General features: G+C 47.1%; 1 protein-coding gene across 1 annotated transcript in view; it reads right to left on the bottom strand.

The window, feature by feature from the left end:
• The window catches only part of LOC125638200 (inverted formin-2-like), a 51,821-nt gene that overhangs the window by 16,797 nt on the left and 16,518 nt on the right, over positions 1 to 18,506 (bottom strand). The gene's annotated exons all lie outside the window — the stretch shown is intronic.

The following is an 18,506-nucleotide window of genomic DNA, read 5'->3' as shown; positions in this document are numbered from 1 at the left end:
ACTTCAACCTCTCTGGCCACTTAGTAAAAGATTTAAGGGTGGCAATTTTGCAACAGAAAAGCTTCAAAAACAGACCCCAACGAGAAACTGCTGAGCTTGAATTAATATGCAAACTAGATACCATTAACTTGGATTTGAATAGAGACTGGGAATGGCTGGGTCATTACACATATTGAATCTATTCCCTAAATTAAGTATCCTCACACCTTCTTGTCAACTGTCTAAATGAGCCATCTTGATTATCATTACAAAAGTTTTTTTATCCTGCTGATAATAGTTCATCTTAACTAATTAGCCTCTCACAGTTTATATGCAAAAAGAAAAGGAGTACTTGTGGCACCTTAGAGACTAACCAATTTATTTGAGCATGAGCTTTCGTGAGCTACAGCTGTGAGCCTACAGCTCACGAAAGCTCATGCTCAAATAAATTGGTTAGTCTCTAAGGTGCCACAAGTACTCCTTTTCTTTTTGCGAATACAGACTAACACGGCTGTTACTCTGAAACCTGTCACAGTTTATATGGCAACTTCCAACTTACCTGTATGAATATATATATCTTCTTACTATATGTTCCATTCTGTGCATCCAATGAAGTGGGCTGTAGCCACAAAAGATTATGCTCTAATAAATTGGTTAGTCTCTAAGGTGCCAGAAGTACTCCTGTTCTTTTTGCGGATACAGACTCACACGGCTACTACTCTGAAACCTGTGATTAATCACACTGTTAAACAATAACAGAATACCATTTATTTAAATATTTTTGGATGTTTCCTACATTTTCAAATATATTGATTTCAATTACAACACAGAATACAAAGTGTACATTGCTCACTTTATATTTATTTTTGATTACAAGTATTTGCACTGTGAAAAAACATAAGAAATAGTATTTTTCTATTCACCTAATACAAGTACTGTAGTGCAATCTCTTTATCATGAAAGTTGAAATTACAAATGTAGAATTATATACAAAAAAACCTGCATTCAAAAATAAAAGTCCACTCAGTCATACTTCTTGTTCAGCCAATTGCTCAGACAAACAATTTTATTTACATTTGCAAGAGATAATGCTGCCCGCTTCTTGTTTACAATGTCACCTGAAAGTGAGAACAGGCATTCTCATGGCACTGTTGTAGCTGGCATCACAAGATATTTATGTGCCAGATGTGCTAAAGATTCATTTGTCCCTTCATGCTTCAACCACCATTCCAGGGGACATGCATCAATGCTGATGATGGGTTCTGCTCGATAACTATCCAAAGCAGTGCAGACCAATGCATGTTCATTTTCATTATCTGAGTCATATGCCACCAGCAGAAGGTTGATTTTCTTTTTTGGTGGTTTGGGTTCTGTAGTTTCCGCATTGGAGTGTTGCTCTTTTAAGACTTCTGAAAACAAGCTCCACACCTTGTCCCTCTCAGATTTTGGAAGGCACTTCAGATTCATAAACCTTGGGTCGAGTGCTGTAGCTATCTTCATAACCTTCTTTGTGTTTTGTCAAATCTGCAGTGAAAGTGTTCTTAAAATGAACAACATGTGCTGGGTCATCATCCGAGACTGCTATAACATGAAAGACATGGCAGAATGCAGGTAAAACAGATCAGGGGACATACAATTCTCCCCCAAGGAGTTCAGTCAGAAATTTAATTAACACATTATTTTTTAAACAAGCGTCATCAGCATGGAAGCATGTCCTCTGGAATGGTGGCCAAAGGGGCATACGAATGTTTAGCATATCTAGCACGTAAATACCTTGCAATGCCAGTTACAAAAGGGTCATGTAAATGAATGCCTGTTCTCACTTTCAGTTAACATTGTCAACAAGAAGCAGGCAGCAGTATCTCCTGTAAATGTAAACAACCTTGTTTGTCTTAGTGATTGGCTGAACAAGAAATAGGACTGAGTGGGCTTGTAGACTGACATAGATTCATAGATACTAAGGTCAGAAGGGACCATTATGATCATCTAGTCTGACCTCCTGCACAACGCAGGCCACAGAATTTCACCCACCCACTCCTGCGAAAAACCTCTCACCTATGTCTGAGCTATTGAAGTCCTCAAATCGTGGTTTAAAGACTTCAAGGAGCAGAGAATCCTCCAGCAAGTGACCCGTGCCCCATGCTACAGAGGAAGGCGAAAAACCTCCAGGGCCTCTTCCAATCCGCCCTGGAGGAAAATTCCTTCCCGACCCCAAATATGGCGATCAGCACATTTTACATTGTTTTGTTTTTGAGTGCAGTTATGTGACAAAAAAAAAATCTATATTTGTAAATTGCATGTTCACGACAAAGAGATTGCACTATAGTACTTGTATGAGGTGAATTGAAAAGTACTATTTCTTTTGTTTATCATTTTTACAGTGCAAATATTTGTAATAAAAAATAATATACACTTTGATTTCAATTACAATAGAGAATACAATATATATGAAAATGTAGAAAAACATCCAAAATATTTAATAAATTTCAATTGGTATTCTATTGTTTAAGTGTGATTAAAACTGTGATTAATCACAATTAATTTTTTTAACTGTGATTAATTTCTTTGAGTTAATTGCGAGTTAACTGCAATGAATTGACAGCCCTAACCAAAATACATTGTTGTTATAAAATCAATTTAAAATCATCCATAAAAGTCTGAAGATAACAGAATTGTGCTGCCTTTTTGTTATATTTTCAAGTTAATATCTGAAGCTAAACCAGCTCCAAGCACAGACAGGAAATCCTGATTACAGCTTCCTGTTTATCAGCACTTTGCCTTCCTCACCACCTGCACTAAACAGATCTGCAGAGAAGACGTGCCCAGCACAACTCCAAACAGGTGCATCTGAAAAGAATAAAGGCTCGTGGTTGTGCATTAGGCTGAAAAGTCTGGATTGATTAAAATAAACTCTCATCTTTAACTGCAATTTATTACCAGGAGAATAAACTCTTTCCATAAGGAAGAAAGTGCCTATTATTGTGGAAACATCTTTAGTCATAAAAAGAAGGGAATAAATATCCAAAAATGTGCTATATAAATGGGAAGAAAACAAACAGAGAGGAAAAGACGGTATCATTATACCGATGATGTGATAAACGTGTTAATACAGATAGCATTGGTGAGATGTTATAAATAGACTGTCTTTCCATATTTGCTGTGAAGCACCAGTAGTTCTTTAAGTTCATTTAGCCTCATCTTTAAAGAGCTCCTCATTTTCCTTGTATCTCCTGACCACAAGGATAGATTAGCAGGTAAATGATCCCCGCACGAAGGAAGCACGAACACAGTTGCTGGTACCGCGGTGTCACCGACGGGCCGTGATGAAGCTTGTGCACGACATCCCCACTGCTGGGCACTTAGGCCATGCAAAGACCCTTGCCCAGATTTTGACACGGTTCTTCTGGCCCAGTGTTCACCAGGAGGTGAGAGACTACTGTAGCTCCTGCCCGGAGTGCCAGTTGGCCACTCCCCCGCGAGTACCCAGGGCCCCTCTAGTTCCCATGCCCATAGTGGAGATGCCATTCAAGCAAGTGGCCATGGGCCTGGTGGGCCTGCTCCCGAAAAGTCCTTCAGGTCATCGTTGACTTGGTCATGTTGACTACGCCACCGGTTCCCGGAGGCTGTGCCATTGCGGAGCACTACCGCCCGGACCATCATCGGTGAACTGGTGAAGACCGTTGCCCGAGTGGGCCTGTCCCGGGAAATCTTAACGGACCAAGGCACCAATTTCACCTCCCGGTTGTTGCAGCAGGTATGCGAGCTCCTAGGGGTGAAACAATTACGCACGTCCGTCTATCACCTGCAGATGGACGGGCTGGTGGAACAGTTCAATGCAACCCTAAAGGAGATGTTGCGGAAGTTCCCCCCAAAGAAGCTACGCCGGTGGGACCAGCTGCTCCTTCCCTTGCTGCTAGCCATCCAAGAGGAACCCTAGTTGTCGACGAAGTTCTCCCTGTTTGAGCTGCTATATGGACGCAGTCCATGGGGCCTGTTGGACCTCATATGGGAAACATGGGAGCAGTCCCCTTCTCCAACCCAAGGCCTCCTGAAGTATGTCCTCCAGCTGCAGGAGTACCTCGCTCAGGCTGGAGCCCTAGCTCGTGAGAACTTGAAGGCAGTGCAGGAGATACAGGAACAAACCTATAACCAGGACGCGCAGGTGCGTGCCTTTGAACCAGGAGATCGGGTCCTGCTCCTCCTGCCATCGAGCGAGTCAAAGTTGCTGGCCCATTGGCAGGGACCCTATGAGGTGGCTCGGAAGGTCGGGCCCGTCACCTACGAGATCCACCAGCCCGATTAGCGCAAGAAGACCCAATGGTATCATGTGAATTTGTTGAAACCGTGGCGAGAGCGGGAGGGTCTGCTGATTAACCCTTGCCCGCTAGAGCCAGAGTTGGGTCCCCACGCGTCCCTGACTGAGGACCCTGCCAGCCCCCAGCTCGGCGATACCCTCACGAAGGAACAGCGCAAGCAGGCTCAATGTCTCCTACAGGCGTTCCAGAGAACCTTTATGGCCCTACCCGGTTATATGACCCTGGTCCATCACTCCATCCAGACTGAGCCGGGGAAGGTAATCCGGGAGACGACCAGCCCGCTGCCATACCGAATGCAACAGGAGGTGGAGGAAGAGGTAGAGGCCATGCTAGCCTTAGGAGTCATTGAGCCGTCACAGAGCGAGTGGCGTAGTCCAGTGGTCTTGGTGCCCAAGCCCGATGGCACCCGGTTGTATAGACTTCCGGCAGGTGAACGCCATCTCATGGCTCGATGCCTACCCTATGCCCCATGTAGATGAACTGCTTGGCTGCCTGGGGGAGGCCCAGTTCATTACCACCCTCGACCTCAGTAAAGGGTACTGGCAGATCCTGCTCGACTACACCTCTAAGGAGAAGACGGCATTCGCGACTCCCTCGGGACTCTACCAGTTTACCTGGATGCCTTTCGGCCTCCACAGGGCCCCGGCGACATTCCAGTGACTGATGGATCGCCTGTTGCGACCCCATCAAGCCTATGCGGTAGCCTATTTGGATGATGTCGTGATATACAGCCACCACTGGGAGGACCACCTGGAACGCGTAGCGGCGGTCCTGAGATCACTGCGGCAGGTGGGACTGACAGCCAACCCGAAAAAGTGTCGCATTGGGTGGCAGGAGGTCACGTACCTTGGGTACACCATAGGGGAAAGACGAGTGAAACCCCTCGTGGGGAAAGTGCAAGCCCTGGCAGTCTGTCCGCCTCCTACTACGAAACGCCAAGTACAACAGTTCCTGGGGCTCACCGGCTACTATCGGCGGTTCATTCCATAGTTTGCTTCCATCGCAGCCCCCTTAACAGGACTTTTGACGAAGAACAGTCCCTGGTGGGTGCAATGGTCCCAAAACTGTGAAGATGCCTTCCGGACACTCCAGACATGTTTCTGCCAGGAGCCAGTCCTATACAGTCCGGACTTTGACCGGGGGTTCATCCTCCACACCGATGCCTCGGAGGTGGGGCTTGGGGCTGTCCTGTCTCAGGACGTGGATGGAGATGGCCACCCGGTCCTATACCTCAACCGAAAACTGTTCCCTTGCGAGAAGAACTATGCCGTGATCGAGAAGGAAGCACTCGCCGTGAAGTGGGCCTGTGACGCCCTGCGGTATTACCTCCTTGGGGCTCCATTTACGTTAGTCACAGACCACGTCGCCCTCCAATGGTTAACGAAAATGAAAAATAACAACAATCAATTACTGCGGTGGTATCTGGCCTTACAGCCCTATGCTTTAATCATCTGGCACAGGGCTGGTAAGGACCATGCGAACGCAGACTTGCCCTGTCCCGCCTAGGAGAGATGGAAGAGTCTGGCCCCGACGAGCGGGAGCCGGACTTGGTGTGTGTGTGTGTTTGTGTGTGTAGTGAGCCAGTGTGGCTCCCTGCCGCGCTGGAGAGGGTCGAGCCCCTCCAGACACCAGAGTGGGCGGAGCCAGGAAGCTCTGAGCCCGCCCCTCAGAGGGTCAGGTGGCGACCCGGAAGTAGAAAGGCGCGACCCGGAAGTATAATGGGGGGGCCTCAGAGCTCACTAGAGGACCAGCTGCCGGGGAGGCCAGACGTAGCCAGCCTAGCCAGTGACTGGGAAAATCCCGCAGCCCCAGGTCCACACCAAGACTGGCAGGACCTGCCCCGCGCCAGCTCTCCAGGGCAGTTACCAGACCTGCCCCGCGCCAGCTCTCCAGGGGAGTTACCGAACCTGCCCCGCGCCAGCTCTCCAGGGGAGTTACCGGACCTGCCCCGCACCAGCTCTCCAGGGGAGTTACCGGACCTGCCCCACGCCAGCTCTCCAGGGCAGTTACCGGACCTGCCCCGCGCCAGCTCTCCAGGGGAGTTACCGGACCTGCCCCGCGCCAGCTCTCCAGGGGAGTTACAAGGCCGGCCGCTTGTCCACTGCCCCGAGGAACCCATGGTGCTGGACCCCCCGGAGAACACCGCCGGGACCCAGGTACCAGAAGGAGGGGAGTTAGGAAGTAGCCCGGGGGCAGCCGACTCTAGTCTGGCTGTAACTCTGAAGAAAGGTAAGTAGCAGGATACGGACCCTGGACTTCAGGAAAGCAGACTTCGACTCCCTCAGGGAACGGATGGGTAGGATCCCCTGGGGGACTAACATGAAGGGGAAAGGAGTCCAGGAGAGCTGGCTGTATTTCAAGGAATCCCTGTTGAGGTTACAGGGACAAACCATCCCGATGTGTCGAAAGAATAGTAAATATGGCAGGCGACCAGCTTGGCTTAACAGTGAAATCCTAGCGGATCTTAAACATAAAAAAGAAGCTTACAAGAAGTGGAAGGTTTCAGAGGAACAGCCGTGTTAGTCTGTATTCGCAAAAAGAAAAGGAGTACTTGTGGCACCTTAGAGACTAACCAATTTATTTGAGCATGAGCTTTCGTGAGCTACCAGGGAAGAGTATAAAAATATTGCTCGAGCATGTAGGAATGAAATCAGGAGGGCCAAATCGCACCTGGAGCTGCAGCTAGCGAGAGATGTTAAGAGTAACAAGAAGGGTTTCTTCAGGTATGTTAGCAACAAGAAGAAAGCCAAGGAAAGTGTGGGCCCCTTAATGAATGAGGGAGGCAACCTAGTGACAGAGGATGTGGAAAAAGCTAATGTACTCAATGCTTTTTTTGCCTCTGTCTTCACTAACAAGGTCAGCTCCCAGACTGCTGCGCTGGGCATCACAACATGGGGAATAGATGGCCAGCCCTCTGTGGAGAAAGAGGTGGTTAGGGACTATTTAGAAAAGCTGGACGTGCACAAGTCCATGGGGCTGGACGAGTTGCATCCGAGAGTGCTAAAGGAACTGGCGGCTGTGATTGCAGAGCCATTGGCCATTATCTTTGAAAACTTGTGGCGAACGGGGGAAGTCCCAGATGACTGGAAAAAGGCTAATGTAGTGCCAATCTTTAAAAAAGGGAAGAAGGAGGATCCTGGGAACTACAGGCCAGTCAGCCTCACTTCAGTCCCCGGAAAAATCATGGAGCAGGTCCTCAAAGAATCAATCCTGAAGCACTTAGAGGAGAGGAAAGTGATCAGGAACAGTCAGCATGGATTCACCAAGGGAAGGTCATGCCTGACTAATCTAATCGCCTTCTATGATGAGATTACTGGTTCTGTGGATGAAGGGAAAGCAGTGGATGTATTGTTTCTTGACTTTAGCAAAGCTTTTGACACGGTCTCCCACAGTATTCTTGTCAGCAAGTTAAAGAAGTACGGGCTGGATAAAGGCACTATAAGGTGGGTAGAAAGTTGGCTAGATTGTCGGGCTCAACGGGTAGTGATCAATAGCTCCATGTCTAGTTGGCAGCCGGTGTCAAGTGGAGTGCCCCAGGGGTCGGTCCTGGGTCCGGTTTTGTTCAATATCTTCATAAATGATCTGGAGGATGGTGTGGATTGCACCCTCAGCAAGTTTGCAGATGACACTAAACTGGGAGGAGAGGTAGATACGCTGGAGGGTAGGGATAGGATACAGAGGGACCTAGACAAATTAGAGGATTGGGCCAAAAGAAATCTGATGAGGTTCAATAAGGGTCCTGCACTTAGGACGGAAGAACCCAATGCACAGCTACAGACTAGGGACCGAATGGCTAGGCAACAGTTCTGCGGAAAAGGACCTAGGGGTGACAGTGGACGAGAAGCTGGATATGAGTCAGCAGTGTGCCCTTGTTGCCAAGAAGGCCAATGGCATTTTGGGATGTATAAGTAGGGGCATAGCGAGCAGATCGAGGGACGTGATCGTCCCCCTCTATTCGACATTGGTGAGGCCTCATCTGGAGTACTGTGTCCAGTTTTGGGCCCCACACTACAAGAAGGATGTGGATAAATTGGAAAGAGTCCAGCGAAGGGCAACAAAAATGATTAGGGGTCTGGAACACATGACTTATGAGGAGAGGCTGAGGGAACTGGGATTGTTTAGTCTGCAGAAGAGAAGAATGAGGGGGGATTTGATAGCTGCTTTCAACTACCTGAGAGGTGGTTCCAGAGAAGATGGTTCTGGACTATTCTGAGTGGTAGAAGAGGACAGGACAAGGAGTAATGGTCTCAAGTTGCAGTGGGGGAGGTTTAGGTTGGATATTAGGAAAAAGTTTTTCACTAGGAGGGTGGTGAAACACTGGAATGCATTGCCTAGGGAGGTGGTGGAATCTCCTTCCTTAGAAGTTTTTAAGGTCACGCTTGACAAAGCCCTGGCTGGGATGATTTAATTGGGGATTGGTCCTGCTTTTGAGCAGGGGGTTGGACTAGATGACCTCCTGAGGTCCCTTCCAACCCTGATATTCTATGATTCTACGATTCTGCCAGAATCCATGTCAGTGTGTTGCGGCCAGGATCCCCACTGACCCAGCAGCAGGTCGTTTGCTGCTGCTAGGGCCCCGGGCTGGGACGCAGTGGAGTGGGTGGGCCCCTGCATCCCCCCTGCCACCCAACTCGTGGGTAGCAGTCTCCGCCTCTTCCAGGTCCGTGGAGGCCTGGGCTAATTCACACATGCTTTGTTGCTCAGCCCCTGCCTGAGGGCCTGAGCTACTGAATATTTGGTGCCCCGCCCTGACTCAGGGCCCGGACCTACGGTGCTCAGTCCAGTTACTGCAAGGGCTGCTGAGGGAGACTCCGGTGGTCGGACAAATTCCCCAAAGTTAACTGTGTGTAGCGAGCCGGTGTGGCTCCCTGCCGCCCCAGAGAGGGTCGAGCCCTGGCTTAGCCCCTTTACAGGGCAGTACATGTTTTTCGTGTCCTTGGGAGAAGAAATTTGAGCTCTGTGTTGACTGGATCAAGGAGATTCCCTGTGAAAGGAGACAATGTACCAGACTCAGTTCTGCATTGTTCTGTGTGGAGGAGGGGATGAAGGAGAGAGGAGGCTCATCTTTTCCTTCCTGCCCCTCACAGTGTGGACCCAGGCAGGATGAGGACAGTAGTGCTTCCTGGGCGCCGGGCAGGGCAGGGTTAGTGCACCAAAGGCCCACACTCCATACTGCTAGCATCGGGCAGCAGGTGCTTGGGGATGTGAGGAACGCTATATACAGTGGGCTGCCCCTTGAGTTCCAGGGAGCATTCTACTAGGGTCTTTGCCCTTCCAGAGCACCTCTAGCCAGCCCCAGAATATTCCATTCTGATCAATGCAGTTGTCATGATCTCGCGTCTTGCTCTGTAAGGCTGGTTAGGCCTGCGTGCAAGAGGAAGCTCGCAAGGGAAGTGTCATTGCAGAAATACAAGGATGTAAAGAACCTCCCTTGGGAAAGGCCAAGCTATCACAGTGCTCCTCCTCCTGCGCTTGTCTAGGATGGTGATGTGGTTCATGGTGCCAGATGGTCTCTTTGAGCAGTGGGCTCTGCAAAGCCATTAGGCGGTGCTAAGTGTGCTCTGAATCCATCCAACCCAGCTTATTGAACCAACTACCCCGTTGTTCTTCCCCTCTGACTAATACTTAGGAATCCTCTGTGTACTGTGCTAATACACATTCTCTTTAATATGAACCAGTGACTCACCGGGAGTTTATTCATCACTGTCTATGGGAGGTAACTGGGGTGGGGAGTGAACACTTCCTTCTGGTTGTGAACTTGGGGAGAATGGAGCTACATAGCAGAGGATCTGCTCTGAATAATTACATGTCTTGCTGAAGAGGGGAGGGGTGTCAGAGCTGAATAAAGTCATGTAGAAGAGCAGCTGGGACCCATCCTATCAAATGACGGGGATGGGAAGTTATGGGTCGAACTTGGTCTACTTGTTTCTTGGTCTGATTCATTCCCTGAAAGCCGGGTCTGAACCCCCATGTCAGAAAGACTAACAGGAGTGTGGATGCAACCCCACAAGCCACCCACAATCCCCACGGCCAGGGACCTGGAGTTTGCCAGCACAGCACAACCTGGAGCAGGCCCTTGGGTGTAATGTGCTGCACTATGCCGTTGTAACCATAAGAGCCTCCTCCGGTACATTGCTGGCCCAAAGCACCGTGGCTACAGGCGGCTGTAACTACCCGCCATGGTGACTGTCACTCTGGGGATCTGTGAACCACATGGGAGGAGGGGCCATGTGCTCTGCTAAGAAAGCCAGGGCAGCACAGAAAGCAACACTGCCAGCCATGCTGCTTCCTGTTCTGGAGGACTGGGAGGTGAACAGGGAAGGAGAAGCTCTGCACTGAGATCCACAAGGTTTGACTTGTCTTGATCAGTGGATTTTAGTGCTGCTTTTTAGTGCTAAGTGCTGCTTTTCTTGGCTCTGTTCCCTGCTCAGTCCAGAGCACTCCTGCTCCCTCTTGTTCTGAACTGAGAACAGTGGCAGCTCCTTTTAAAGGCACAGATCTTTCCTGCTAAGTCCTCCTGCGCGTATTGAGAGCATTCAGAATACTACTCTGTTTAAGTGAATTTTAATTATATGGTTTTCTTCTTTGCAAATCCCATGCTCATCCAGCCACAGAAAACAGGCCGAGCCCTTTTCTTTTTCAGCATGCCAGACTACTTAGTCACTTAAAGGAAAATAAATTATGGCTCTAGGCTTTCTGAAAACAACTTCCGCAGGCATGATGGTGTTGGTCCTGATTTGAGCAGGGGGTTGGACTAGATGACCTCTTGAGGTCTCTTCCAACACTAATCTTCTATGATTCTATGATGGACCTGAATCTCCTCCCATTCTATTTGGAAGAGTCTGCCTGCAACTTGGCTAGCTAACAGGGCTTCAAATGTGTTATCTTGAAGGGGCTTGTGTTAAACTAGCTCGCTTGAATGAACAGGGTTGCAAAGGGTGAGTGGATTTCCAGCTAGCTGATCTTGCTGGAGGCTCAAATACTGGCAGGGTCAAACCCATGGTACCTTAAGTGGGAGCGGGGTACCAGCCAACCAGTCCACAAACCCAACATCCCATCCCAACCTCCTTGTAGTGCAACCCAGGTACCCTTAATGGGTAGCCAGTAGGCGGGGACTGCACACCCTTGAGGTGTCTGGCAGTCTAGGTACTTACTCAAGCCAAGAAACCAACAAAATGAACGAGCTCGGCCCTACTTAACCTTGGTGTTGGAAGAAGGAGAAGAAGATGATCATTGAAGTAACACAAATGAAACAAAAAGAAAAGGAGTACTTGTGGCACCTTAGAGACTAACCAATTTATTTGAGCATAAGCTTTCGTGAGCTACAGCTCACTTCATCGGATGCATACTATGGAAAGTATAAATCTTTTTATACACACAAAGCATGAAAAAATGGGTGTTTACCACTACAAAAGGTTTTCTCTCCCCCCACCCCACTCTCCTGCTGGTAATAGCTTATCTAAAGTGATCACTCTCCTTACAATGTGTATGATAATCAAGTTGGGCCATTTCCAGCACAAATCCAGGTTTTCTCTCCCCACCCCCACCCCCCACAGACCCACTCTCCTGTTGGTAATAGCTTATCTAAAGTGATCACAAATGAAACACACATCCTTTGCCCCATTAGCACACACACCCCTTAACTCCTTAAGACATTCCTTCCTTCCTTCCTTCTATCCCTAGCGACTAGATATAATCTGATTCCTTCCTTCTTTTCCACACACACCCCTTTCTTCCCAGCACACTCCTTCTCTCTCTCCTCCCCCACCCCCAGGAGAATTTTAATTTACACGTAACAAAGTTTAAGCCATCTGGCATTTCAAGATGCAACTTGTTAACAGTTAATTTTTTGATCACGTGAAGAACAGAAATTGTTTTACCCAGCAACATGGAAAATGCTTTTGTAACTTTCTAAGACAATTATATTAATATCTCAGCAGGAAGCTGTTGCAGGACCAGCTAAGAAAACTAGTGCCACAGAGCATCGTTGGGAGCATTTTTGCTCCTTGCAAAAGAGGATGGTAAAATTGGCAGAGAGGAGGGAATTCATGTGTCTAATAGCTGAAGCCAAAGCATTCTGCGGCCTTTTTCTTACACTGAAGCAAATCAGCTTCCTTTAAAAAAGCTGTGTAAACTTTCACTTCCAAAGCTCCATCATTCTTGCTCTGTGCCAAGCAACCTTTTGCTAATAAAGGCTTAATCCCTGAGTGCGTCTGAAAGTTGCGCTGTATCAGAAAGCTTGACAGGATGTCGGTGTTTACGTTTATGTAAATACCATTCTTATAAAGCTTCTGATGAGAGAAAGCACGTGCCTTTCATGTAAGCTGCAGGAAGGGCTCAGTTTTGCTCTCTGATCCACATCAGAATGTCATTTAAATTCCTTTCTGCGTCATCCCTATCTGAAAAATAATACCTACCATACAGGGGTGTTTTTGTCTACACTACAAGCAATACAGCAGCACAGCTTCAGCGCTGCAATGACACCGCTGTAGAGTAGACACTTGCTACAGCGATAGAAGGGGTTTTTCTGTCACTGTAGTAAATCCACTCTCTTCAGACGTAACATCTAGGTCGCTGGGGCTTAGGTCGGCTTAACTACATCTCTCAGGGGTCTTGGGTTGACCCAAATTTTAGGTGTAGACCAGGTCTTAGAGTGCTTTTAGATCTTTGGATGAATGGCTCCATCTATGTGCAGAGTATTATAGTGATGATGATGACTGACTATGACACCTTCTCTGGAGTCTGCAGCTAGAAACATCATGTAAACATACCCAGCATTTAGACAATGAGCATATTAGCCAGGTACATGAATACTGGAATCCTACAGTTATTTCTGTGCACATAGGAGTCAGACTCAGCTGGAATGCATTGAATGTTTATGCCCGTATCTCTTTTGTAGTCGAATCAGCTTCTACGGAAATTAATGTCTAATTTTGAAAGAAAAAGTTTCTAGCCCCTTGTGCCTGCGAACAAAACCCTCTCAAATGTGAGCAGGTGTAGTTGGAGATAGTCTAGAACAATAGCTCTTAAAGGTATGGAATGCACCCATTCATTTCAGACATAAAAATACAGAAGTGTCACAGCACACTATTACTGAAAAGTTTCTTATTTCCTTCTTTGGAGGGGAGGGACAGCTCAGTGGTTTGAGCATTGGCCTCTTAAACCCAGGGTTGTGAGCTCAATCCCTGAAGGGGCCATTTAGGGATCTGAGGGGAAAAAAATTGGGGATTGGTCCTGGTTTGAGCAGGGGGTTGGACTAGATGACATCCTGAGGTCCCTTCCAACCCTGATATTCTATGATTTCACTGCAAGGTGTTAACTGAAGCCTAATGGCTATTTAAATGTCAACACTAACTATCAGAGGGGTAGCCCTGTTAGTCTGTATCCACAAAAACAGTTAGTGTTAAGTTTGGTGGCACTTTAAAGACTAACCGATTTATTTGGTCATAAGCTTTCATGGGTAAAAAACCACTTCATAAGCTTTTGTGCGTAAAAAACCACTTCTTCTTGGGTTTTTTACCCACGAAAGCTTATGCCCAATTAAATCTGTTAGTCTTTAAGGTGCCACTGGACGTAACACTAACTGTTTCACTACTGACTGATCATTGTAGCAGAAGCCTCCAGCTACTCTGGGGCTATGGACTGTGACTGTAGTTTGAGTGCTATTCCCCCCTGCGCCCCTATCTAACCTGTATCGCTGAATGATAAAAGTCAGAAATTGGAGCATAGTATAAATTCTGCTGATCTCACACTGCAAACATCTGTCTCATATTCCATGAAGGACCAGATCCTCAGCTGGTATAAAATGACTTCAAGTCTCAATAGAAACACACCAATTTACACTGGCTGAGGAGCTGGCCCTTTAGGCTAAATTCAGCCTATTTTAGCCAGAGTTGAATTTGGCCCAGGCACTTTCTAAGATGAGCAGTTTCACCCTTATAATTCACTGTGCAGGGAAATGACTTTGCAAAGCATTCCATCCTGCTGTAGGAAACAGACTGGGGCTTTATTTATATAACAGAGGAGAAATGTTAATCCCTGGTGGATTTCACATCAGTAAATGCATTTTTGTTTTATGTTAGGCTCATTCCAGAGGTGTAATCCACAAATCCTGACAATGTCGGCTGCTGAGCCGATTCTTAAAGCAGAATTAGTTTCACAGTAGATTATGTTGACAAAAAAAAGACACGGAAAAGAATATTGATGTTTCAAATTCCATCCCTCACTGCTGCAAGAAGAAATGTAAAGGGATATCAACTGCCAGGAGACCTCAGTTTAATCCTGAACTGGTGTGATCGTGCCAAAACCATTTGTGTTCATGCACAGAGGGGAACAAATTAATCCAAAAGCTCTTTGGCTGCTGACATACTGCCACTGGATGGATTGCAATTTCTCTCTCCCTGCACCAGGAACACGTTGCCAATGAAGGGACATGGAGGGGACAGGGCAGAGTTAAAAAACTGACACCAAGCCTGTGGCTCTTCAGTCAGACATGTTCCTTCCAGGTGTCTCCAACACTGCCAGTATGGCTGCTCGCTGCGAGTACACTGACCATGCTCTGACTGCTGTGATGAGTCTATGATGGCAGTTTCAAGCAACTTCCATTTTTAACATTATTTTAATCTGTGATGGAAAAGTAGCAAAATCCTCTCATCTGCAGACTTTACACCCCAATCCCTTTTTTACTTGTATTATGTATTGCCTGTTTAAAAGAAACAGGGGAATTTCCACTCTGGTCTACACTTAAAAACTAGTTTGACCTAGCTCACACCCCTGACATAGTTAGGTCAACCTAGCCTCTGATATAGACACGGCTAGGTTGATGGAGGAATTCTTCTGTCGATCCAGTACTGTTACTCAGAGAGATGGAATAACTACAGTGATAGAAAAAACACTTCTGTCAACGTAGGAAACATCTACACTACAGTGGCACAGCTATAGTACCGTAGTTATGCCACTGTAGCAGCTGTAGTGTAGACATGGCCTCAGTTAGCTTGGAGTTAAGGTTGCTGTCAAGGCTAAATCCCCACTCTGGCACTTCAAGTGCAGAAGGTGGGGGCCTGCAAGGATTCTAAAAATTAATACGTGCCACTCCAGGCTTTTATTAAACTCCCAAGGTTACAGCTTTTCTCTGACCTTGGCTTGGTAAACGCTGCCACCACCCAGTGCAAAAAAAACCCAACCCTTGGACCCAGGAAGGAACACTTGGGAATTCTCCCCTCCGGGCAAGAACTGAGAAAGAAAACAAAGGAAATTAGCTGTGCTACCAGCTAATCAAACAACATGCACAAACCTCTTAGGACACCAAAAAGCCAATCCTGTTCTTAAAAAAGGTAAATTTTATTAAAAACAAAAAGGAAGAAAATACATCTGGAATTTAGGCTTTTGCTAGATTTTAAAGGAGCAATTCCAAAAATTAAGCACCAAAACCAGCTTTCTTGGGGGTTCGGCTTAACGGTTACAAGCAAACAAAAGCATCCGGGGTTAGCACAGAGGAGATCCACAAGCCAAAATAAGAAGTAAACCTGATTGTGTCTAACTAAACATTCCCTATCCAAATTATTTCTTCTAGGTATGGAAGATACTTTTTCATACCTGGTTCAAACCTTACATAGCATTCCTGCTTCATGTCCCTGCAGCCCAGAGAACAATAGACAAAGGGAAAGTTTCTTTCCCAATTTTAAAAAGTTCTTGCCTTCCCATTGGCTCTTTTGGTCAGGTGCCCACCTTTTTTTTCTTTAGCTGGGGGACTTTTTTAACCCTTTACAGGTAAAGCAAGGAGAGAACAGCTACCAAGAGGGATTTTACATCTAACTGGCTGGCTGGGTGTCCATCAAAGGGAGCTACTGCCCCCCTACCCCCAATGTATCACAGTTGCCCTAGTGAACTTCCTATCAGCACAGGCACTAAGGCCTGGTCGACACTTCAAAGCTTTGCTGCATAGCTTTGTCAATGAAGGGATTGGAAAAATCACACCCCAGCTAACTTAGCTGTGGCAGCAAACGCCTGGCTGTAGATGCAGTTATACTTGTAAAAAAAAAAAAAAAAGCCTTATTGTTCAGAGAACAGATATAAGCTATACTGGCAAACGAACCCTTCTGACAGTATAAGGTATGTCTCCATAAGAGGGTTTGGCGATATAGCAAAACTGGCATAGCTCTACCAGCAACCCCTTTCTAGTGTAGACAAGGCCTAACAGTCAAAGCCACCTACTGTCCTCAATTAAATCTCCCTCTGAAACTCGCCTTTGCTGGGATGCCTACAAAAATCTCAATAAGGGTAAGGCAGCTGGTGTGCTGTGATCACTGCTTATTGAACTGATCATAGTCATATCATTGCTATGTCATCTGTCTGTTGTATCCACCTCTCGTCTCTTGTTTTATACATGGTTTCCAAGCTCTTTGGGGCAGGCACTGTTTTTCTGTGTTTACAGCCTAGCACAGTGGGGCCATGATTCTTCACTGGGTCCCTGAGGCACTAGTGCAATACAAAAAAATACTAATAACAGTCGTCAAAGAGATCACCAGTTGAGACAACATTAAAATCCAGACCAAATTCAATGTACAGGCCTTGCATCATAATAGCTACCTGAACGTATGCAAGCCTCAGTTCCACAACATAATAATAATTATTATTATTTTATTATTTATTTGTATTCTTTTAGTGGCTAGGATCACTCGTCATGGACCAGGACTGTGCTGACAGCTGCACAAATACAACAAAAAGACAGTCCTTGCCCAGGGGGCTTCCAGTCCAAGGACAAGGCAAGAGACAACAGATAGATCTAGACAGATAAGAACGTACAAGGCATCAATGAGACAATAGTGGTCAGAATGATAGGCAATAGTCTCCCACAGTGCACTGATCCCATTGCTCAAAATCACACTGAAGCCAGGACCTCATCAAGATTAACACTGCTTACAAAGGGGCCCGCTCCTACTGGTGAATTCTATGCCATGTTCCGGCTGCTGAAGAAAACCTCAGCTCAACATTAAATTGCTGCTGCCTTGGTTCTCCAACTCCACTGGTTGCGTAGAACTCCGTCCACTCCCTGACCCTGCGAATGAGGTAGCTGGGCTGAGAGCAGCACCCTGCATGACGCAGTTAGGTCAACCTAACCTCCACTGTAGATGCAGCTAGGTCGATGGAGGAATTCTTCCATCGCACTAGTTACCACCTCTCCAGCAGGTGGATTTACTACAGTGATGGAAAAGCCCTGCTGTCGCAGTAGTACGTGTCTACACTGCATCACTACAGCGGTCTAGCTGTGCCACGGTATGGCTTGTAGTATAGACATACATGTAGACATACCCCTAGTGCAGGGGTGGCCAACCTGTGGCTCCGGAGGTTAATATGTGGCTCGTTGTACAGGCACCAACTCTGGGGCTGGAGCTACAGGCACCAACTTTCCACTGTGCCAGGGGGTGCCCACTGCTCTGCCCCTGGCTCTGCCACAGGCCCTGCCCCCACTCCACCCCTTCCCGCCCCTACCCATAGCCTGCGGTGCCCTCACTCCTTTACCCCCCTCACCTCCTGCATGCCATGAAACAGCTGATTGGGAGGTGCGGGGAGGAAGGGGGGAGGCACTGATCAGCGAGGCTGCCGCTGTGTGTGAGGCACTGGGAGTGTGTGTGGGGGGGAGCTGATGAGAGGCTGCTGACCTATTACTGTGGCTCTTTGGCAATGTACATTGGTAAATTCTGGCTCCTTCTCAGGCTCAGGTTGGCCACCCCTGCCCTAGTGCCTTCAGTTCTCCCATAGTCAGTCTATAGCACTGTAATGTAGACACTTCCTACATTGAGAAAGGAGATTTTCTGTTGACGTCGTTAATCCACCTCCTCAAGAGGCAGTAGCTGGATCGACAGAAGAATTCTTTTGCCTACTCCAGGGATTAGGTCAACCTAAGTACGGTGCTCAGACATGAACTTTTCACAGCCTTAAGTTACATAAATAAGTCAATCTAAGTTTTAGGTGTAGACCAGGCCTGATTGCAACCTGCTCAAACTGTTTGTCCGGCAAATTTGCCTGCTACAGATGTCTCTTCTACTGTGTGATGATGAGGATGGACCTGTGTCTGCATGTGAAGTTTTTGAACTTGAGGTTGTTTAGCCAAAAATGTGAGACAATCAAGGCTAAACTTCAAGAGTGACTCATTTCTAATTGTTGTCTTGGGAATAGTTAGCAAATATTTTTTACAAAAGCTCTTGCAGA

The sequence above is a fragment of the Caretta caretta genome, chromosome 6 (genome assembly GCF_965140235.1).
Source record: "Caretta caretta isolate rCarCar2 chromosome 6, rCarCar1.hap1, whole genome shotgun sequence".
Taxonomy (NCBI): Eukaryota; Metazoa; Chordata; order Testudines; family Cheloniidae; genus Caretta; species Caretta caretta.
Note: the sequence above shows the minus strand (reverse complement) of the source record. Positions and strands in the feature narration are given on the sequence as shown.